The sequence below is a fragment of the Pan troglodytes genome, chromosome 17 (assembly GCF_028858775.2).
Source record: "Pan troglodytes isolate AG18354 chromosome 17, NHGRI_mPanTro3-v2.0_pri, whole genome shotgun sequence".
NCBI classification, from domain to species: domain Eukaryota; kingdom Metazoa; phylum Chordata; class Mammalia; order Primates; family Hominidae; genus Pan; species Pan troglodytes.
Window position 1 is genome coordinate 83,286,200 of NC_072415.2, and position 24,688 is coordinate 83,310,887.

Sequence of the window (24,688 nt, forward strand, 5' to 3'; positions counted from 1 at the left end):
TTCCCTAGAAGACAACACTTGTTTTCATAATATGTTTGATTTTTAAAATACATATATAAGTTGATTAACAAAGGTAAATCAATGAGTAATGAGTGCAATAGCTTTAAACACATTATAACTTGTTTCAAGTTATGCTGTAGTTTTTATACGAAGGAGGGAGTATAATATGGCTATTTGATATAAAAGCCAGTCAATAGTTTAAGATTATATCAACTTAAACTCCAGGTAAGAAAAGGATATGCACATAGTAAATACTTCAGGGATATGTACATAGAAAACCAGAGAGAAAAACTGGCCGGGCGTGGTGGCTCACGCCTGTAATCCCAGCACTTTGGGAGGCCGAGGCGGGCAAATCACGAGGTCAGGAGATTGAGACCATCCAGGCTAACACGGTGAAACCCCATCTGTACTAAAAATACAAAAACTTATCCGGGTGTCGTGGCGGGCGCCTGTAGTCCCAGCTACTCGGGAGGCTGAGACAGGAGAATGGCGTGAACCCGGGAGGCGGAGCTTGCAGTGAGCCGAGATCGCACCACTGCACTCCAGCCTGGGCGACAGAGTGAGACTCCGTCTCCAAAAAACAAACAAACAAAAAAAACCCGGAGAAAAAAGCTACAAATCTATTGTGTGCTTAATAGAAAACTACATCCTGGTATTTGGATTCAGAGAATTTTAAGTAAAAGGTGAGCTGAATATTAGTTCTGCTGCTGAGAAAGAAACAAAGATATTTTAAACTAAAAACCTTCTGAGAAAAGTAAAGAGTCACGAGGCATTGTTCTCTCATTAAGGGTATAAAAGACAAGTTGTTGTGTCCCACCTGGGGGTCAGGAATGAGACCACCCCTCCCCCGCTTATCTTGTCTACCGCAGCAATCACAGTTTTGCTTCCTTAGCAACCATTTCAGAAACCACTTTTCTCCCATCTGAGTCCTTGTTTACATGAGGCTGTTCTCACCCTGTGGTCGCCAGGCTGAGCCCAATCACTTCAGCGATGGAATCAGGGATCTGGATGTGGCACAACATCATGGATCAAAGAGAGTTTTACCAGAGAATTTTGCAGCTGCTATTTAGAAAAAGATGCTTTAGTGACCTTTCACTGCTGGATAAGAAAGATTTAACATGGCAGTTGCCCGGGCCAACTTTTAAAAGGAAACCATCTGAAAATGAAGCCAGTTCTGAGAAAGAGAGTAAATAAATGATAGAGATTAGAGAGAGAGAGATTAAATTTCTAATCATATTCACATTCACATTGTTTGTACTTTTGTGTGTATTTGTTAACTAAGTCAACCTTATCCCTGTACTTCCTGGTGTCATGCGTCAGTAAACTCCATTCTGTTTGAACTTGATTTGCTACCATTTGCAATTGAAAGGTCTTAGCTTTTATCACAGTGACTATATGTATAAATATATGTGCTAGCCCTTTTATTAATGTCAAAATTAATTGGAGTCAAATTTAATCTCACAAGACGAACACAATGAGAAAAGTTTAAATAAAATATCATTAAATGTTTAAATTGTTTGAAATATTCTTTCACTTAGAGGGTAAACATATCTAGATCATATGGATATATATATCATCTGCTCCTTACAAGATAGATAGCTACAAAATAGTACCTACAAAAATATTTTGTATTGATTTGTTAAATCAAAAATATTTTTCAACAAGGTACTCTATGCTAGGCTCTGGGAATACAATGACAGCCAAATATTCATATGTCTTTTACCCTTAGAGCTGTCATAGTTTAGTAGAAGGGATAACTATGATAAAATAATCACTCATATAAATGAAAAACTATAACTTTGTTTAGGGTAGGATAATTTAATCTAATCACTGAAGTTAGGAAATACTAAAAGCCAATGAGTAAACATAAGAGTTAACATAATTATAACCCAGCTCAACAACGAAACAGAGCAACATGCTTTTTGTGAACATAAAACTTTCAAAATACAAATATTCAGTGCCACAACCAAGACATTAAGAACAAAAATACTCTTAAAACACATCCAATAGTTGTAGTCAGTAATTCGTAAACATGTTGTACAGTAGTACCTATATTATTTCAAAGCATCTGTATTTATTTTATTTTACTTTTCTGAGCCTCATTGACAATGGTAACTATATATTACTGCATCTTATTCATTTTCTCTAAGAGATCAAATGCTTTCCTATCAATGATTCCAAAAGGACATATGTAGACAATTCATTCAAAAGTCCATATTCGATTCTGAGAGAAAGCAAACTAAGTTTCTGTATTAATTCCTCCTCTGACTGCATCTAGAGAATATGCACATATATGCGCACACATAAACACACACGCACGCTTTTAAACACATTACAGCTAGAGAATATAATGTGAACATTATCAGGGAGGATTGTACATAAAAAGTAGCTAAAACGATAGGAGGAAGGAAGTCACTAGATTTGGTCAGAGAATATTAGCTAGAAACTAATTGATGATGGAATAGTTAAAAATGGCTACATGGTTTGGGAAGAAAAAGTGAGAGAGTATTTTTTTTTCTATAGAGAAGAGAGAAAAATAAAAGCTTATCAGTGAACAAACAAGTAGATAATGATGGCCCCAGAATGAAAAAGATGGAGGAGAACTTCAGCCAACCTACTATGAATTTGCAGCTTGAGCAAGAAATAGGCCTTACTGTTTTAACCACTGAGATTTTGAACTTTTAAATCACAATATAACTAAACCTAAAGTAAAATTGTGTATCTATGGCTTTAATATTCCTAGTTTGTTTGTCAAAGGCCCAGGCAAGTTTGGCATTTATGGAATTAAAGATAATGTGGAAAATAAGAAAACAAATCATTAGAACATTTTCAGTGCTTTGAATCGTTAAACAGAGAGCACTGTACAATGTGAAGTGTTGAGAATGGGAGGTTGAAAGAAATCAATTCCTTACAAAGTGTATGAGATATGACATTAGAATGAAAATTATTTGGATTTTTGGTCTGCTAAGAATTACGTCAGGGGGGCAGTTGGGTGATTTTTGTTGAGAATTCAAAATGTAAGGAAATAGTAAAATATTAGTCTTGTAATGCAAATTTTCTAAACATGTGCAAAGAAATAATCATTAAAGAAGAAATGTAGGGAAGTATACAATTGAAAGGGTTAATAAGAGTGGGAATCTCAGAAAAAGGCATAGAAAAGAGGCACTAAGGAATTCAATCAAGCTATGGAGCTTTTGTCATCAGAGTCGCGTTGTATGTGTTGAGAATATTATTGAACTGGCAGAGGAACAGGTGTGTACAGCTCATGGGTGAATGAAACCTGGCAATCAGATCCACTGCCAATCACTCAGCCCATCAATTGGCTTGAGGAAATGGATGAAATGAAGTCCATACTTCTGAGCAAGGAAAGTAGCACTACAAATGAAACACAAATGTTGGATGCTTTAGGGGGAAGAGGAAAATTAGGTAATCAATGCACCATTTTCAAAGGTGCAGCTACTCCATTTAACATGAGAGGGAGTCATAAGTGGATGTCAATATGCTTTTCAGGATACATGCAACAGACTGTGGAGTGGCCAATAATCCTTGAATAAACTGTAAGACTGACAACTCTGGCATGTAAAGAATGCTGACTTTTAAAAAGTAGTATTCACCTGTGAATCTAGATTAATCTCACAAGGCGATTGTCTGTCTGGAGCTATGTCTTATACAATAGTGTTTTAATGCAGTAATCGATCAAAAATGCATAACTTTTGACAGCTCATCACCTGTGTTTTTATTGTTTGCATTCAAATTCAGTGGCTTGCCATCAATAGGAATATCTTGGTTGGGTTGCTCTTAATACTTGGATTGCTCGTGCAATACCCATGTAACATGTCACAAAGTATAGGGGATGCAGATGCTTCCAAGCTACGGTGTGGCTCATGAAACAGGCATTATCAGAATAAACATTCAACTCTGCCATTTTAAAAATCATAGAATAAGATTAGAGAATAAACAGCAGGATTTACAATTGAATGAAGGCCCTCTGAACTCCCGATCTTCCTATCAGACCGTAAAAAGATCTACTGAGAGAGAAAGAAAGATCTTTTCTCTCATGGCTCTAAATTGACTATGTTAGCTCTAATAACAAAATGCCAGTTTAGGAAATAACCTGGCACATGGAAATAGATAGAACACACATAAAAGAGAAATGTTAGCATGCAGAAGAATAAAAATACATAGAAATAGGTGATTACCTAAAATCATTAAAAAGCATTTTCTAAATAAATACCTCTCAATAATATTAAAATGGACTTTATTATATAATAACAAAATATTGTTAGAATAGAAAGATAGTAGACATACTTCTTCTTATTCTTCCCATTTAGTAAAACCTAGGATATTGTGTACAAAATAAACATAAGGAGACTCTAAAATATGAAAAGAAGAAAGCACACTGGCTGAAAACTTTGGCCATGTAGTGCTTTAAAAGAACTATATGACTGTGTGTTCCCTGGTTTTTGTTTCATTTTGTTTTATTTGGCACATATATCCCAGAAATGGACATAAAGAAGCCAGCAACCTGGAAATCCTAACCAAAGACTGCTCTCTTGCCAAAGGGCCAAAGGTACAGCCTCCGCAGACAGAAGACTTTCGGCAACACCACGCTACTCCAGCCAAACACAGTGAGAGAGACTGTTCCTCGCCTCCACGGCCACCAAAGCCCCTTACAGGGCATGTCTCACTCCCATGGGTTGGTGTCAGAGAGGGCCACGTAAGGAGACAGGTCTCCATTGCCACGGGGGAAAGCCTAAACTTCTACCCCCACTTAGCAGTAATGAGGAGCCCACCCTGCCTCCCCGCTGGGTGTGTCAAAGGAGGCCAGGTGGTGAGCAGAAACCAAAATTCCTAGTCATCCCAGATGGAGCGTCTCAGCGGAGGTGGTGAGCAGAAACCAAAATTCCTAGTCATCCCAGATGGAGCGTCTCAGCGGAGGTGGTGAGCAGAAAGCAAAATTCCTAGTCATCCCAGATGGAGCGTCTCAGCGGAGGTGGTGAGCAGAAACCAAAATTCCTAGTCATCCCAGATGGAGCGTCTCAGCGGAGGTGGTGAGCAGAAACCAAAATTCCTAGTCATCCCAGATGGAGCGTCTCAGCGGAGGTGGTGAGCAGAAACCAAAATTCCTAGTCATCCCAGATGGAGCGTCTCAGCGGAGGTGGTGAGCAGAAAGCAAAATTCCTAGTCATCCCAGATGGAGCGTCTCAGCGGAGGTGGTGAGCAGAAACCAAAATTCCTAGTCATCCCAGATGGAGCGTCTCAGCGGAGGTGGTGAGCAGAAACCAAAATTCCTAGTCATCCCAGATGCAGCGTCTCAGTGGAGGTGGTGAGCAGAAACCAAAATTCCAGTCATCCCAGATGGAGCGTCTCAGTGGAGGCCTAGAGGTGATTCAGAACTTGCATCTCTGTCACGCAGTAATGCGGAGCCTCTTCCCCAGCGGCCAGGTGAGGGACCTGGAATTATAACCCTAGCTGGGAGTAACCCTTCCTCCTTTGCTGCCAGAGCAGTTTCAGAGGAAATCCAGCCAAAACAGAAGGTTGAAATAAGATCTGGTGTCTCATTACATAATACTCAAAATGGACTACACCTAGGCATGTCATAAGCGAACCAGAGTCAATGAGAAAAATCTTGAAAGAAGCCCAAGGAGAAAAAAATACCTCACATTTAGAGGAACAAGAATAAGAATGACAGTGGAGTTCTCATAGAAACCAGGAACACGATGATGGAATGAAATGTTTAAACTGTTAAAAGAAGAAAAGCACCAATCAAAACTCTATATCCAATGAAATTATCTTTCAAAAGTAAAAAAAAACACAAAATCTTGCTTGAATAGACAAAACATAGGAATAAAAATACCAGCAGACCTGTCCTTCAAAAAATGATTTTGTTTGAGGAAAGAAAAATTATGTAGGTTGGAAGTGGGAATCTATCTAAAGGAAGGATGTTGGAGAATGAATAAAAAATGGTATAACAGAATCTTTTATTTTTGTTATTCTTAATTGATCTAAAAAATAACTGTTTAAAGTGATAATACCACAAATCCACTGAATGAATATGTATAGGTACGGATAAGTGAAATGAATGGCAGTAATGCCACTAGGGTTGTGGGAAGGAGAAATAGGGTATACTCTCTTATAAGGCACTGCACTGCTTATAAAGAGGAATCGTCTATTTAAAGGTGGACATAGATCCGGTCAAAATGTAGAATACGGACTGTAGGGAAATGACTACAAAAATGTGCAAAAGAAGTAGAATTGATGTGTGAAGATGGAAGACCAGAGGAAATCATAAAATCTTCTGTCAAATCCCAAGACAGCAGAAAATAAGCATCTGTTAAAGGTAGAAAGCAGAAACAAATATGGGTAATATTAACCCAAATATATTGATAATTGCTTTAAAAGTGAAAAGAAAAGACAGAGATTGTCAGAATGGATGAAAAATAAAATATAGGTCTAAATGTAAAGTACAAAAGTGTAAATTTTCTTAAATAAAACAGGACAAATATATAATATCTTGGGTTCAGTAATGATTTTTATATATGAAAACAATAGCTCAATCCAAGAAAGAATAAGCTAATATTATAACTTTGTTATAATTTTAAGCTAATTATAAAATAATAATTTATGCTTTGAAAAAGATACTGTTAACTGAATATAACGATTAACTACAAGCTTAGAGAAAATGTTTTCACAACACATATATGTAAAAAATTTGTATCTAAAATTTACAAAGAATGTTTCAATCTCAACAATAAGACATCAAACAAACCAATTATAAAACTGGCCAAATCTGTGAACAGACATTTCACCAAATAAGATATACAGATAGAAAATGAGCATATGAAAAGATGTTCCCTGTCCTTTTCACTATGCAGTTGCAAAATAAAGCAATGAGGTACCTATATGCACCTACTAGAATGGCTAAAATCCAATAACTGCCGTTACCAATTACTGACAAGGATACACAGCAAATAGAAATGGACTAAAGTTGTATACATCATAATAAACACATATTCAGCTTAATAGAAATACAGATGCTGACAGAAATATTTACAGACATGTGTAGATATTAACATGAGTTAGTGTACACATATATATCCCCTTGATCTTTAAACTGAGAAAGCCTGGGAGTAGCAGTGAATAACATCCTCATATCAGTGAATAACATCCTAGCAGCAGTAAATAAACCTCAAACTGAGATCTTTACCAATAAAAAGAGCCATAGCATGTTGGAGAAGTGAATGATTTTAAAACTTGTTAAGAAAATATACAAGAGGAACCTGGACCATTTTGCTGTAATAGTAAGAAAGTGCTCAACACACACACACACACACACACACACACACACACACACACACACTATGGGAATTATGTCAAAGAATACAAGAGTTAACTGAAAAAGCATCCAATAACCAAAGGTAGAACAATTTGAGCAGCAACATAAATAAAATAGCATTGGATTATAACCCAAAGTATTAAGTGAAATAACATGAATCCATGAAGATATAAAAAAATTGAATAAAGTAAATAGATATGGAAGAATAGGCAAATCTTCTGTGCAAAATAAATCCAAATTCATATAGCTACCTTGCCCTTAATGAGGTGGATCATAGCTCCCCTCTCCACATGCGTGGGATATCTACAGTGACTTCCTTCCAAGGAGTGCACTCTGGAAACGAAGAAGAGCACAGTAATATTCCTGTGCAGAAACCTGAGAAACACTACCTCAGGCCAAGTAAATAAGGTTAGTGTTGACAGGGTTAAGTCATTTTATAACAAACGCCCTTCATATGATGTGAACAGAATGGCATTCCACTTATGTCTTCCTCTCAAAAACACGTTAATATAGTTTAATCATGAGAAAAACATAAGACAGACCCCAATTGGGGAACATTCTAAAACACATTAGTAGGGATACTTTTCCTAATCTCTGGAAGTTGTCATGATTATTAAAATAAGGAAAGTCTGACCAACTTCCACCACCAAGAGAAGTCTAAGGAGACCTGCCAAGTAAATACAGTGCAGTGTCTTGGATCAAGAGCTAGAACAGAAAAATGACAATTAGAGCTGAGGAAATTCGAATGAACCTTAGTTGATAATAATGTATGAATACTGGTTTATTAATGGTGAAAAATATGCTTTAATATTGTAAGATGTTAACAATAAGAGAAACTTGGAATAGACATTCTCTGTATTGCCTTTGCAATATTTCTGTAAATATAAAACAATTCATTAAAAAGTTTATTTAAAATTATGTAGACATAAATTAATAATCTAAAATCTTGTTTCAGAAACCTAGAAAAGAAAGAACAATATAAACCTAAAGCAGAGAAAAAAGAAAATCATAAAACACCAGAAATCAATTGAAATAAAGATAGAAAAACAAAAGATAAAATCAATGGTCCAAAGAACAATTTCCCTGAAAATATCAATAAAATTGACAAGCTTACATCAAGATTAACAAAAAAGAAAACAAAGGGAAGAGATGTCACCAATAATAAGAATGGAACAGAGGAATCACTACTGACGTTGTAGATGTCAAGATGATTATAAGGAAAATCTGTGAAAAAGTCTACACACATACATTTGACGAATAGATAAAATTGAAAAATTTCTTTAAAATTGAAAAATTTCTCAAAAAGCACCCAGTACCACATCTCACTCAATATGAAATACATCCTTTAACTATTCAGGAAATATAATTCATGATCTTAAAATTTTCTGAAAATAAAATATCCAGATGCTGATAATTTTACTGGAGAATTTTACCAAACATTTAAACAAAAATTAACATCACTTCTATACAATTTCTTCTAAAAAACATCAGAGGAGGGAACACTTCCTAATTCATTTTATCATTACTAAATTTAAGTCAGCATTACCCTGATACCAAAACCAAGGACAGTACATAAAATGAAAAAAAGAAAGAAACTACAGAACAATATCCCTTGTGAATAAAAATGTAAAAGTTATTATAAAATATTAACAAATAGCACTTATCAATATATATAAAAGAATTTTACACATGAGCAACTGTAGTTTATTTCAGTTTGCAAGGCTGGCTCAATAATTGAAAGCCAATATAATTTACCTTTAACAGTTTAGAAAAGAAAAATTACAAGATCATATCAATTGATGCAGAAAAATTACAAGATCATATCAATTGACGCAGAAAAATTACTTGACAAAATTCAACATTCATTGAAGACAAAAACTCTTGGCAATTCTAGGAATGAAGGAATATTGATAAATGTCATCTACAAATAGTAAAGTTTTAATTGTAAAGGACAGCTACAAAAAAAAACTTGCAGCTAACTAACTTCACACTTCATCAGGAAAGACTAAACGTTTTCCGTCAAGAGCAGAAAAAAAGTAAAAATGAATATCTTTTCTTACTGCTTTTATTTAATACTCTAATTCAACTTAATACTGGAGGTTATAGCCAGAACAAAAATGTCTGAAAAGAAAGTTTTAAAAAATACCGAGGAAAACGTAAGAAATAAAATATCCCTATTTGCAGATGACGTTTGTCTATGCAGAAAATTTCAAGGAATCTTTAAAAGAAAAGCCCAAAATGAGTAGGATAAGCAAGATAAGCATGCAAAAATTATTCACATGCTTTAGTCCATTTGGTGTTGCTACAAAGGAATACCCGAGGCTGGATAATTTATAAGAAAGGAGGTTTATTTGGCTCATAATTCCACAGGCTGCGTAAGAAGCATGGGTGTAGCATCCGCTTCTGGTGAGGACTTCAGGCTGCTTCCACTCATGACAGAAGGTGAATGGGAGTTTGCATGTGCAAAGATCACACAACAAGAGAGGAAGTAAGAGAGGGAGGAGGGAGGGGCCGGCCTCTTTTGACAACCAGCTTTCATGGGAAGTACTAGAAGGAGAACTCATTCATTACCCTGAGGATGGTACCAAGCCATTCATAAGTAATTTGCCCCCATGACCTAAACATTTTTCATTAGGCCCCATTTCCAACACTGGGGATCAAATTTCAACACGATGTTTGGAGGGGTCAAATATCCAAACAGTACCAAGATATTTATATACTAACATTGAATATGTGAAGACTGAAAATCAAAACATAATATTTACAATCAATACAAAGAAAAAAATACTCCATTTTGCATAATCTTATGAAACAAGTACAGATATATATGTTGAAAATTACAAAATGCTGATGAAAGAAATCATAGATCTAAAGAAATCAAAAAACACACTGTATTAATGGATTTAAAGATTCAACATAGTAAAGTGACAATTTTCCCCAAGTTGATATACAATCTTAATGCAATTTATCTCAAAATGACAGAAAAATTATTTGTAAATACAGATGAGATTATTTTATATTTTTATGGAAAGGCAAAAAAACTATAGTAGTTAGATGAATTTTTAGATAGAAAAAGACAGAAAAAATTAGTCTACCATAGTTCAAGACATAATATAGCTACAGTCAAGATTTGGTAATATTTGTGGAGAGATAGACATATGGATCCATGGAACACAGTAGAAAGCTCAGAAATTGACTCACATGAATATGCCCAATTCACTGTTTTCAAAGATGCAAAGGCAATTCAATGGAGGAAGGAAAGCCATTCCAATAAATGCTACTAAAGCAATTAACATCTATAAAACAGACAATCTCAAATTAAACTTCACAGTTTATACAAAGTTAACTCAAAATGGATGATGGAGTTAAATGTAAAATGTACACCATCAGCTTTTAGAAAAACACATAGGAGGAAAATTTTTGAGATTTACAGCTTGACTAACATTCTAACGCTTGACGTTCATCTTAATCTATTTTGTGCTACACTATCATAACAGAATACTTGCAACTGGGTAATTTATAATGAACAAAGATTCATTCTTACAGTTCTGCATCTGGAAAGTTCAAGGTTGAGGGACTGGCATCTACTGATGGCCTTCTTACTGCGTCATCCCATGGTGGAAGGTGGAAGTGTAAGAGAGCCAGCATGCCTGTGAGAAAGGAAGGGAGCCAAATGCATTCTTTTATCAGGAACCCACTCCCACAATAACTAACCCACTCAAGCAGTAACAATGCTTATCCGTTAATCTCCTTTTAAAGGTCCCACCTCTCAACATAGCATTGGGAATTGAGTTTTTAACACGTGAACTTCAGGAGCCACAAAGCATAGCAACACCCGAAGCACAATTCATGGAAGGAAAAACGGATCAATTAGAACTCATTATTAATTGCTATTGTTCTGTGAGAGCTCTCGTGAAAAGGATAAAAAAGACAACCTACATATTTGAAGAAAATATTTGCAAAACAACATCTGACAAAGGATTAGTACCTAGAATATAGAAAAAAAATTTCAAAATTCAACAATGAAAAAAATTCAATTAGGAAATGGGCCAAAGATATGATTAAGCATTTCATGGAAGATATAGATGGCAAAAAAATACTTGTGAAATATATTGAAAATCACAACCTGGTAAGAAAATACACATTCAAACCACGATGAGCTATTACTATACACCTATCAGAATAGCCAAAATAAAATATAGTGAAACACCAAATGCCGGTGATGATATGGAGAAACTGAATTACTCATAACTTTGCTGATGGGAATGTTAAATGGTACAGCCACTATGGAAAACAGTTTGGCGGTTTCCAAAATAAACAAACATGCAACTATCATAACTACAATACAACCTGGAAATTGCACTTCTTGGCATTTATTTTACAAAAATGAAAACATGATACGTACAATACAGTCAAGTTGAATTATTCTATAAAACAAATACTTATTGGCCAAAATCGTAAGATATATATCAGGATCTACAGAATATACTAAATATTTTATATCCAGATATGAAAAGATCAGATCCACAAATCAAATTAGTTAGGCACAGTGGGGTTGTGCCTATAGTCCCAGCTCCTGCAGGAGGCAGAGGTGGGATGATCACTGGAGCCCGGGAGGAACAGGCTGCTGTGAGCTGTGATCATGCCACTGCACTCTGACCTGGACAACAGAGCGAGACCCCATCTCAAACAACGAAAGAAAAATAAAGATCTACAAATCATGTTACAGAAGTAACACAAATTTAAAGTAACATCCTTTTACAAATGATCCAAGAGAAACATTCTTCTATTTTATCAAGGAGGAATTTTCCTCAATATTTTTAAGTTTGAAACCATCTAGGATCTTATAAATCTTTAAAAAAATAATTTTTGAATGTAAGACCACTTAAAACAAAAATATTTTCCTTATCTAAATAATCCTATTTGCATTTACTCCATCACAGTTACAAGATCAATCAGAAAACAAAACAAATACAAAAAAAAGCTCAATATCTACGTAGATAACAATCCTTTTCAAAAAAATAAAGCTAAAATGTACACACTTAGTGATAATTATATTAGAGAGAACATATACTAACTGCTTATTACTTGTCAGGCACTGTGCTAAAAATCTTATCTCCTCACAATATATTCATTAGACAAGCAAATTCCATAGTTAGAGTGCAGAAAATTGAGATTTGAAAATCAAGCTAAAGCAGCCACTGCTCACATCACACACACACACACACACACACACACACACATACACAAACAAGCATGATTCCATACACACACACACAAATTAGGACCTTTTTCTCCTTAAATCCCAGCAATCATTGTCACTACAGATATCATAAACAGCAGGAACAGATGCTCAAATGTGCCCTTAGGGCAGCCTCGCATGCTCTGAAAGCCATAGTCTTATGGTAGATATAATTCCAATACTTTTTAAAAGTGAGAATTAAAAAAAAAATTAGTTGTTTTTATCAAGCTAGCAAAATTGATAAGGAAAACACAAAATACTTTATTATTGTATATGTCCCAATTTTACAACTAGAAACCCAAAGAAAATAATCTAAAATTTTATAAATGGAAAAAGAAGGTAAAAAGATGACTGGTTATAAAATTAATATGCAAAATCAATAGTAAAAATAAAATAACCATTTAAAATATAATGGAATTAAATTATCAAAAGACAAAAATTTTAAAAAACTCACAAGCCTATAATAATAACGAAATCTATTGAGCATTTTTATTGCAAGGAAATAGTCTGTGTTATATTAGCTTATACAAACACAATTGTAAAATGTTTTCTTTAAATCAAAACATATGTCTTAAAATTTTAAAGCATAACTTGCTCTTCAGCTTAGGGAATGATTCTAGCAATTATTTCTTAATTCTTCTAAACATTCAGTGGGATAACAATTTAACTAAATAGTGTTTGTTTGTTTTGATTTGTTTTGCTAGGAGATATTAAATTAATTTGGTTTTCTGGAAAAAGAAGCAAAAAAGAAATCACAAAAAAACCCAGGATATTTTGAGTAATAGGAATAATTTTTTTTCCCTGCTACATTTGATCTTTTAAAGGTAGAGCAATTTTTAGAAGCTAGTATCTACAGGGGAATAAAAATGTAGATCAATGAGTTATAGTAAAATAATGAAAGATACATGGAAATAGTTTCCATTATTAATTGTCATAGGAAACACCACTTTCAAATTTTAGATAACAAATCTGCAATTTGGGCAGCGCTCCGAAGAGGCAGCTTGTCTGGGATCCTCTTGGTGTCAGCTCCAACCACTAGAGCCCTGGAGGCATCTGAAGGGCACCCTTGCCCGTCGGAACCCCAGACTGGGAAGACTCAAACTGCTGAGGCCTAAGACTCCTGGCTCCCATCAGGAATCTCCTTCAGTTTATTTATGGTCTCTTTTCTCATTGGCGGTTTTGGGATAACTGGACTTAATTTACAGGTTCAGGACTCCCAGTGTGCATTTCCCAAGAAAGACGGTAACAAGGGAGAAGCTTCTTACAGACCAGCCTTAGAAGTCACATAGCATCACTCTCATTATAGTCTGTCAGTCCAGCTGGATACAAAGGTCTGCTCCGGTTCGAGGGAAGGGAACAGACCCGTCTCTCACTGGGGCAGTGTCAACGTCACGGAAGAAAGAAGGGCAGTGACTAGGATAGACATCGGTGTGGTCGTCACTGGAAAATATCACTGAGAACAGAAATGTGTTCCAGACTACAGGCGGCATTTCAAATTAGTGCAGAAGAGTGGGTATTTAATAATGGGTGTTCTTTGGGTTTCTAGTTATAAAATCAAGACATACACAATAATAAAGTATTTTGTGTTTTCCTTATCAATTTTGCTAGCTTGGTAAAAACAACTAATATTTTTTTTTAATTCTCACTTTTAAAAAGTATTGGAATATATCTACCATAAGGCTATACCTTTCAGAGCATGCGAGGCTGCCCTAAGGGCACATTTGAGCATCTGTTCCTGCTGTTTATGATATCTGTAGTGACAATGATTGCTGGGATTTAAGGAGAAAAAGGTCCTAATTTGTGTGTGTGTGTGTGTATAGAATCATGCTTGTTTGTGTGTGTGTGTGTGTGTGTGTGTGTGTGTTTGTGATGGTAGGAGTGGCTGCTTTAGCTTGATTTTTAAATATAGCAACAGAAAAAAATAATAGATTTTTTATAGCAACAGAAAAACTCATAAAGCTTTTTTATATAAATAATCATAAATTATACAAGTTCATTTTACAGTGGAATAATGTTAATACCAGTCAAATATTAAATGATTAAATGAAATAAAACCTTCAAAACACAAGAAGTAATTTGGATAAATTTATTTCTAACTCTGAAATGTTAAAGGCTTTCTCAGGAAGACACGGAATTTATAAAGGAACAAATAAAAATCTCCATAAAAATTAAATCTCATGAAAAGAAAATTAAAACTAATATGAAATGAGACACTGAAAAGTTTGAAAAATATAAGGCAATGGGGTTTATAGCTTAATTTGGAAAAAGTTCAGAGAAAATATTTTTTAAAAAGAAAATAGATTCAATACAGAAATTAGTAAAGGAAATTAATGATTACAGAAAATAGAGAAAAATTAGAAACTCTCAGAAAGTATAAGGAAAGTCCTTAAAACCATTTATAACTTAAGAAGTGCATATCAAAATCAAAGAATATATTGGGCTAGGAAGATGTTTTTGTATGTATTCTCATATTGCTTAAAGAGCAGAAACGATTTTAAGGCTATTGTATATTTTCTGTACATATATCTATGAAACAAATACTTTTCTTTTATGTCCTTTTGCCTAGATGAAATTTTATGCCACACCAAAATAAGACTTAATTTTCCTGCAGCATTGATATACAAATATAATGCTTATTTAAATACTTGAAAAACAGGAGATGATGAATATTTATAGTATGCATAATCTGAAGATCACATTTCTGTACCTGGATTGAAAATGTTCAGACTGATAAAAAGTTGAGCCTATTCCAAACAGCAGGACTCTAGAGGCCAGAACAAGGTTCTACTCCCTGTGGTAATAAATGAAAAATACAAGAATAAAGCCGACTTTGCTGAAGAGAATAAAATGCTCTGATCTCAATAGCAAACGTAGATTAACAAGAGCAGATTCCTTGTCAGTTGAGGTTAAAAGCATTTGCTTTATTGATACTCAGAATATCTCCTAGTAAAGTTTGTGTTTTGTTATTCATCTCTATGATATATATATCCTTGGGCTTAATAGCAAAAATCGATAGATAATGAGAGAGGTGGACACGCACCTTACACACACACATCCCTGCGGTGAAAAAATTAAACCTGGAATCTAACATCATTGTGGCAAATAGCCAGCTTCTTTCCATTTTTCATGTTAGTAACAGAGAATTAATAGCTGAAACCAGGACAAGTTTTAATGAAATCAGAAAAATATGCTATAACAAAGAAGGCATCATAGAAACTTTGCCATTATTAATGTGGTGTTACACGTTAGTATAAAAGAAGAAAAATTGTAAAAGGAAGACAAATATTCTTTTCTGTCCTCTAATTTCTACCAGTAGAGACTGATGCTATTCTCTAAGAAAAGAAATTCAATTGTGACTTTAAAAATGTCGTAGAAAGCACTCCACTGAAGGATGAATAAAGCTATCTGAAAGACTCCAAATTCAGGCTTACTGGCATTAACTCCTTTTTACTGATCATAGTTTAATTTGTAACTTGCTTATCAGTTTTGAAAAAAACAACATTTTCTGTAAGCACATTTAAAATGTGCTTACAAAAGGTCATTTTTGATGCCCTCGAACTTAGCTTTTGATGTCTTATTCATTTATTTTTTTCTTTATTATTTTCTTTTTCTACTGGTTGTATTCTTTCTTTCTTTATTTATTTATTTATTTTTGCATCTGTTTATTTCTTTATGTGGATGTTTGCATAATTACCTTTAAGTCTTGTCAAATTAAGTTTGGCCAAAAAGCTGCCTCCTTACATATTTTAAATTCCACCTAAAGGTCTCTCCATACATAGTGAACTTTAATCCGCTAGATGTGTAAACACGTTTTTACTTTTAACAAGTAGCAAAGTCTCAGCCAATCACAGTGGCTGACCTTTGACCAATCACAGGTGGCCAACTGTTCACACCTTGTTCAAATAAGGCAAAAGCCAAGCTGTAACCAATCTAGCTGTTTCTGTCCCTCATTTCCATTTTCCAAACTTCACTATCCTTTTTCTGTTGATAAATGTTACTGACCACGTGGCAGCCCAAGTCACACTGCACCTGTTCTGGTCCCGTGGCCTGCCCAATTCACAAATTGTTCTTTGCTTGTTTAAACTCTGTTAAATTTAATTTACCTAAGTTTTTCTTTCGACAGTCTGAATTATTATTTAAATGTATGCACTTGAAGTTTTAAATTTCCATAATATGATATTTTACGGCATCACTGAAGTTTTGTCATGTAACATTGTTATTGCTTTTTGGTTCTGTTTCGTGGAAGAAAGACTTTAGCTCCTTGTCTTGCACGTAAGTAAAAAATATTAACCACGCAACAATCATTCATCCCAATTCACTGAAAACACAGAAAGCTAGGGTTCAGGTAATGCTCATCTATTAAGATGCCTTAATGTAATTTCACATTAAATGCCTTCTGTCAAATGCTGAGCCCCAGAAGGTTTCAGAAAAACACATTAATCAAGCAAAACTAAGGTTATTAGATTTAGTGCAGTAACAGAGAACACTACCTTGACAGAATCTTAATAGTGTTTCAAATTGGGGAAATTAAAAAAAAAAAAAAGAAAACATAAGGATTTAGAATTCAGATTGGATGAGTTTAAGGTAGGTCTCTCAAGCCTGGTGTCTGAGTTTGGGCAGACTTTATGATGCAATATCCTGTAATTTCTATTTTATTTTTTATTGGATCCATGGAATATGTTAAACTATGTTTTTCTTTTGGCGTTCAATTGTAACTTTATCTTTTGTTTATTGATTTCTGGCTATTTGCATTGTGATCAAAGAACTTATTTGTATGACACTGATTTTTTGAAATTTTTAGGACATTACTTGGGGCCCATTGTATAAGCACTTTTGTAATGTTTCGTAGAAATTCACCTTCTTGAGTTTGGCAGTATATATTTCTATTTATGTTTGTTCAATTCAATATTTGTGTGTTGTTTAAATCTCCTTTGAATTTAGGTATGTGTTCTCAACTTAAAAAAACTTCAATGAAAAATTTGTCTATCTCCTTTTGCAGAACTGATAAATCTAGGTATTTTCATTACTGATATATTTCTAATATTTATATATTTTCTCTTGTTTTTTTTTCTATCTGGTCTTTTTTGATTGAAGTTTAAAATGTCATTTTGTCCCCTCTTTCATTTTATTTTCATGTTGTGACTTATAAACTCTACCTTGCTTCTTAAAGTGGTTACCCTTGAAATTTTACTATGCATTATTAAATTATTGAAGGCTAAAATTAATAATTATTACTACTCCCTTTTAATATAATACAAGAGTATTAAAATTACCTTATTATAATTTCCCCAAATGCATTTTGTATTATTATTGTTGCAGCTTCTCAAATTAGGCATAAATATTAATGTTCATAGCAGAAAAAATGCGTATCGCTGTCACTACGTTTATCACCTTCTTTGTTCACTATCCCCAAAATGTCAAACATTATATTGGTTTTTTGCCTGAGGGTAGCAGTGCCTCCAAATTCCTTCTTTTAATAAAGTGGAATATATTTGTAATGTTTTGTTCAATTGAAATATAACGCATGATTTATCCACTAAGTTTTTTTTTTCAATCCCACTTATTTCAATAGTTTTTGCATTGTCATTATTTTCTAAGTAAGAGTTTCTCAGGAGAATGATTTTTTTAATATTCAAGAGTTTGACTTATATAAATGCATTTATATGCACATAAGTTCGTTGTTATTTTCTAGTAGCCATAAGTATATACTTTCATCTTCTAGAAATTGAATAAGGTTTTATTCTACTTTTTTCTCTCATAATAAGTCTATTACTCATGCTCATTATTCAAAGATGCTTACCTTCAAAGCATTGCCTTTTACTTTGAATTTCATATTCCATATATATGGGAAAAGTTTCGTATGTATGCATACATTAAATAAACCTTATGAATTGTAGAGCTTCATACTTCTAAGTTATTTTTCCTACTTATCGATATATTACTGGCTGGAAATGAGTTATAATTTATATCAATATCCTTTTCCCTTGTTTTCCTCTTACTCTGCAATATTAAAGATACAGGTCTCAATTTGTTCTATGACATTTCCTCTAAGTCATCCATAATCAATTGAATTAGACCAAACTAGATGTTAATCTTCAGAGTGAGAGGGAAAGTTTCCCTGAACCCTGCACAGTGGGTTGTGGTATAATGCAGCCCTCTGAGGTACAATTGTAGGCAAATCCCTTTAAGCAGATCCCATTAATGTTCCCACTATTCCCTAACTGTCACCGTTTTCTCTGTAGCAACTCATTTCTTCTTTTGAAGAACACTTTTCCTTAAATCTCACTGTCTGATTAGTGATACTGATAATTTAGTTCTAAAATAACTCAACCTGCATCTACTCTTTACCCTTATTTGCCCCATCTATAATGTTTCATCAGGAGAGAAGAAAGTATTACCAACTTCTACTCCTGTCATTTACAGGGTTGAGAATTTCAGCTTAAATGCATGAATATTGATGCGTGGAAGGGAGGTGAGGGAGCTGTAAGGGCAGCCCAGCGGAGGGCCTTTTCTAAAGGCAGCTCGGTGAGACCTGAGTGTGCCCATGTCCACACAGCAGAACACGGCAAAACCGACAGATCCCAGCTATGAGACCACTGTGTCCACAGTTTTTGTTCTAAGAAGCACTTGTCAAGAAAGAAATCCTATAAACCAATGATTAACTTTACCTTTTACTCCAGGAAGTCTCTACCAAACAATTACCCAACACTTAAGTACTTTGAGAAAACAGCTTTCCTGAAAAAAGCTTACTCACCTGGGCGAGCCTTTGGTGATCAAGGACACTTCCTGATGAAGACTTGCTTTTAGAACTTCATATTGCTGCCGGGCGCGGTGGCTGGCGCCTGTAATCCCAGCACTTTGGGAGGCCGAGGTCAGGATCACGAGGTCAGGAGATCAAGACTATCCTGGCTAACACAGTGAAACCCCGTCTCTACTGAAAACACAAAAAATGAGCCGAGCATAATGGCGGGCGCCTGGAGTTCCAGCTACTCGGGAGGCTGAGGCAGGAGAATGGCGTGAACCCGGGAGGCGGAGCTTGCAGTGAGCGAAGATCGCGCCACTGCACTGCAGCCTGGGGGGGGACAGAGTGAGACTCCGACTCAAAAAAAAAAAAAAGAACTTCATATTGCTGTGTCCACAAATCCCAGACTATTGTGGATCATGTTTCCAAGTTCATGCTCCTCATTTGAAAGACTCACTGTCTTTCCCCCAAACCCTAAAACCATGAGCCTCACAGGTGGTGTTCTCAGTTCCTGCAGAAAGGCCAATTAACTCGTCTGCTTGATCCACAGGCTTCCTGGGGCGCTGCAGGGAAGGCTAGTAAAGGAAGCGCTCAGGGGACAATTGCTATGTTTTAGGTGAGGGACTACATGAGAGAAAGAGGTAGAAAACATCATTCTTCTGATTTTCAGTTACTATTTTATAAAGACAAATCTTAATATATTGGGTGATGAAAATTGTAGATATTCTCATTTTAGTTCATTCACCTTCAATTACGATGACTTCCTTAGAAATTCTGACATCTTTTTAAAATATGTTTATATGCAGTGCAGGAACAAATTGGAAAAGGCTGCACTGGGGACTGTAAGCCAGTTCCATACTGAAATAAAAGTAACTAACTCAAAATGTTTCTCTTCTTCTCCAAAGACACAATATCATAAATACCTATTCCCTTTTCATGCCAAAGGTGTGGCGGTGAGTGGAATTGATACGAGGTGAAGATCAAAAAAGGGTTCATTGTAGAGTTCAAACTTTGTGTGGCCCCTTTTTATTTGAGTTTAAAATTTCAAACAGTATGAGGTATGATAATTTGTAATTGGTACAATTCATACAAAATTTGACTTAACTAATGTTTTCAGTTTTGACATTTGTTTTTGAATTCTGAGTTGCTAGTTTTAAAAGAGTGATTCAAGAGCATAGAAATTAAATTCCCAGCATGGCCAATCTGATGCAGGTTTCAAGTTATCACTAGTTTTGCAGATGTTTTGGTTTCATTAACTTTATTAAATAAAATTATTAATTCCTTGATAATTATTTCTGTAAACTAATAGAATAGCCTTTGGTTATAGTGATGAATGTTCAAATTTTTTGGCACATATAGAAACTATTGCATAAAGACTTATACTTTTTGTATCCTGCAGGAATTTGGAGGAATTTGTAGTAATTTAAATATATTTACAAAACCAGCCACTAGCATTTAATTATTCTGAATTCTATAAGAATTTTAAAGGAGTTGCCCTTGCCAACAATGTCACAAAGCATTGACCTTGTGAAGCTCAATCAATAAATAGATTAATTAATAAATAAGGCAAAAGTGGAGAAAAAGCAATGCCTATCTTTTGAAATATGTTACACGTTTTATAATTATTACTGAAACACTTTCATCATGTAGGGCAAAAGATAGTCAAGTAATCTGCTTTAGATATTAAAAAGATTAAGTTTGCTATTGTCATGGTTCAAAATTGGACATACTATCATCTAGTGATTTTATTTTTCCCAAGCGTGATCAATCTTACAAATGTTAGTTCTTAGGAATTAGAAAGTTATTTGATATTCAGATGTAACCTTTAAGCATCACATTCTAGAAATTAATAAAATTTTTCACTTGGATTAAAAAGAAACAGAATGTTTTGAAGGCCCAAAAGGTTTTAATATCAACAGATGCATTGAGAAACATCTCTCAGTGATGGAAATTGATTTATTCATTGTGCATTTACCTGTTTGCTAATTAGTAGCTTTAATGGTTTCACTTCATGTAGCTAATGAACTCAAGGGTGTATGTTATTTTGTACAAGAATACAGTAGATTTCTTATAATATATTAATTGTTTAAAACAAACATTTGAGGATCATTTTCAAAATGTATTTGCATGGCAATTACTATTCCACTAGATTCCTTCAAATACAAGTATCAGGATATCTAATGAAGCAATCATTAAAATATTTTTCTCTTAAAATTATCTCAATACCAATGAACAATCTTTTAATGTATTTAGTAGAGTCATGTCAATTTTACAGGACTGAATGGTTAAATAATTGAATATATACAGAAGAAGGCTTTGGCTTTTAGTGAGGCAACATTCACTCTGTGGCAATTAATACAGGCATTGTGACATTAAGCAAGAAATGTTTAAGTAGGGAAACATCCTAAATAGTTTTAGTTAGGTGTAGATGAAGGAATTTTAATGAAGTGGCAATGTCATTATGCGCATTAATTTCTTCTATAATAAAATTGGTTTTTTTACTTTGAAAATTATTCAGAAATCAACTTGTCTGATAATAATAAAAGTACTATACTATTAGTAATAACAATGGTAATGTTGATTAAGTAATTCCCATGTGCCATTTACTGTTCTACCTTTTTTTCATTTAATCTTCTCAATAAGACTATCAGGTAGGTATTATTGTTCCCCACTTTATAGAAGAAGAAACTAGATATTCACATAGTACGTGAATCTCTCACCCAGGTCAAAAGTCCATGGAATTCTAATCAAGGCCTACAATATATTATTCAGAGCTGCACTATATTATTTTCGTATCAGCAACCACTTTGTTGATCATCCCTGAATTACACCAAACAGCCAGCCAACATTATTAAGAATGTTTTCAAAGAAGCAAAGCTTCGCAGAATCCAATCATGATGAGAATTTGCAGAGAGCCTTGAGCAAGCCTAAACGTAAAGTCAGCTTTAGGACAGTACATTAAAGAACACAGTCAATCCAAGTGGAGATGGAATTGGTCAACAGTGTGGGAGTGTGGTTGCAGAATGTGCACAGGCATAGCAGAGAGAAGAGGAATCTGAAGCTAATGAATGCAGAGACTTGGCTATATAGGATCACAGTTCTGACTAGACCCCTCTTAAGAGAAAGCTAGCACTACTTCAGAATCTTAATCTACATCTCTTATAACAGATATATATTTATGTCACAGTTAATATAAAGCAAAATGCATAGGCTTTTTTTTTTTTTTTCTTCTTTTGGAGGCAGGGTCTCGCTTTGTGGCCCAGAATGGAATGCAGCAGCATGATCTTGGCTCACTGCAGCCTCCAACTCTCCGAGCTCAGAGGATCCTCCCACCTCAGCCTCCTGAGTAGCTAGAGCTACAGACCTACATCATTGCACCAGGCTAATGTTTATGTTTTTTTGTTGTTGTTGTTAATAGAGATGGAGTTTCTCCATGTTGTCTAGGCTGGACTTGAGCTCCTGGGCTCAGGTGATCCTCCTGCATTGGCCTCTCAAAGTGCTGGGATTACAGGGTTGAACCACTGCGCCCTGCCTGGATATGCTTTTTATTTCATTGTGGAGATTTATTCATTCTCAACAGACCCTTCAGTGGTCTCTAGAAAACTTATGACTACAGAACACATCTAGCATTTGTTATATATCCACACCTGCTACTAGTGAAGTACATGAGCTGAATATGAGCAAAACACATGACCCAGTGTTCTGCACAGATTCTATAATAATGCTAACACAATTATAATTAAAATCAAGACTCTGATGTTCAGAAAAGGCAAGGTAATTGTGCTACACAATATACTAAAGATCAGCTTTTAAAAGTTTCCAGGCAAGGAATTTCAATGATACAGTCTCTAGAGGTAAGCATCCTGAGGCATAAATTGAGGCACAAAAATTTAGAGGATACATCTAGGCTAGAATAGGAGAAAATGGACAACAGCCATCATATTGGCCATCTTTTCTTCATTTTTTCTGTAAATGTTGGATGATTTTTCAATCCATAAAAAGAACAATGATAGAGTTTGTACACACAGAGATGCAGTTGGAAAAATGAGTCTTGGGATCCAAAATATACAGATATGTACATCTATCTACATTTTGATCAATTGATCAACTGCTTAGTCTATTCATCTGTCAGTCTATATATTATCTGAAGTTTATATATATGTATAGAGGGGGGTGGTGGTATATAGATAGATGAATGTATGCTTATGCTCAAATGTATTATATATGTTTATAACTAAAACATATATAATCAACATAAGAGTATGTATGTACCTGTGTGTGTGCATATGTGTGCGTATGGATGTACATAACTCAATACAGGGTATAAGTATTTGAAAGTAAGTTGCAGACATAATCATACTTAACCTACATGAACTTTAGCATACATCTCCTAAGCTTAAGGGCCTTCTCTGCATAACTGCAATATCATGACCATATTGGAAACAATAAATGATAATCTTAAAATATCATCACATTCAATCCATGTTCAAATTTTATATATTGCTATAACAGTTCTGATTTGATCCAATATAAAATTAAGGATTTCATGGAATATTTGGTTTTTATGCCCATGCCCATTTAGTAACTTTTGAATCTTGAAGGCAACCAAGTTTATTTGTTTTTTTATGATATGGATTTTTTTTTGAAAGTCAAGTCTATACAGTTTTGCAGATTTTATTCCCCAATATTCTAGGTCTGTGTGACATTTTCACTAAATATAAAGTATCCCATGTACCCCATAGATAAGTAAAATATTGTGTATTACTTAGAAATTAAGTTTCAGGTAAACAATTCTTCAACGATACTAACCAATAGTTTGGTATTTTCGTTGCATGATATTGGGAGTCACTTTTTGAAATGTTGGGTCGGCTGGGCAGATTTTGCTCACCTAGCTAAGGTGGACCACCGGTTCTTTCCATTGTGCAACTGCAGGTAAATGTTCCCCTTCGCTATTAGTCAGTAATCCCTAAGGATGATGTTTAGGCTTCACACGAATAACTTCTTCAAACATCTTCCATCCTGTTTAACATCTGTTAATGATTCTCACCGGAATCAATTATTATACTGGTATTTGCAACATGGTGATTTTTCTATTCTTAAATTATTTCTATGCTAACAGCCAAAATGATTTTATCAAAAATTGTTTTGTTTTTCTCTCTTCTATTTTTATGTTATGTTAATTTCATGAATAATCTAAATTATATTTCACTCCAAGTAAATGCACATTTCATCGTTCCACAGCAAAGAGCAAGATTTTCCGATACTTGAAATGACCTCAGCGAAGGGACTGTGTGGCACTTGGCAGTATGACTCAAAGGAGTAAATAAAAAGACTACAAATTACTGGTTGTATATAGTAATTTAAGAGA

At 34.5% G+C, this 24,688-nt stretch overlaps 1 long non-coding RNA gene across 1 annotated transcript; it reads right to left on the reverse strand.

The window, feature by feature from the left end:
- Positions 1-1,586: 1,586 nt before the first annotated feature.
- LOC101057081 (uncharacterized) lies at positions 1,587-19,687 on the reverse strand. Its single transcript, XR_001711421.4, has 3 exons — positions 19,333-19,687; positions 10,881-10,986; positions 1,587-5,742 (listed from the first exon to the last, which is right to left on the reverse strand). It is a non-coding gene; the product is annotated as an uncharacterized LOC101057081 (long non-coding RNA).
- Between the last annotated feature and the right edge of the window lie 5,001 nt (positions 19,688-24,688).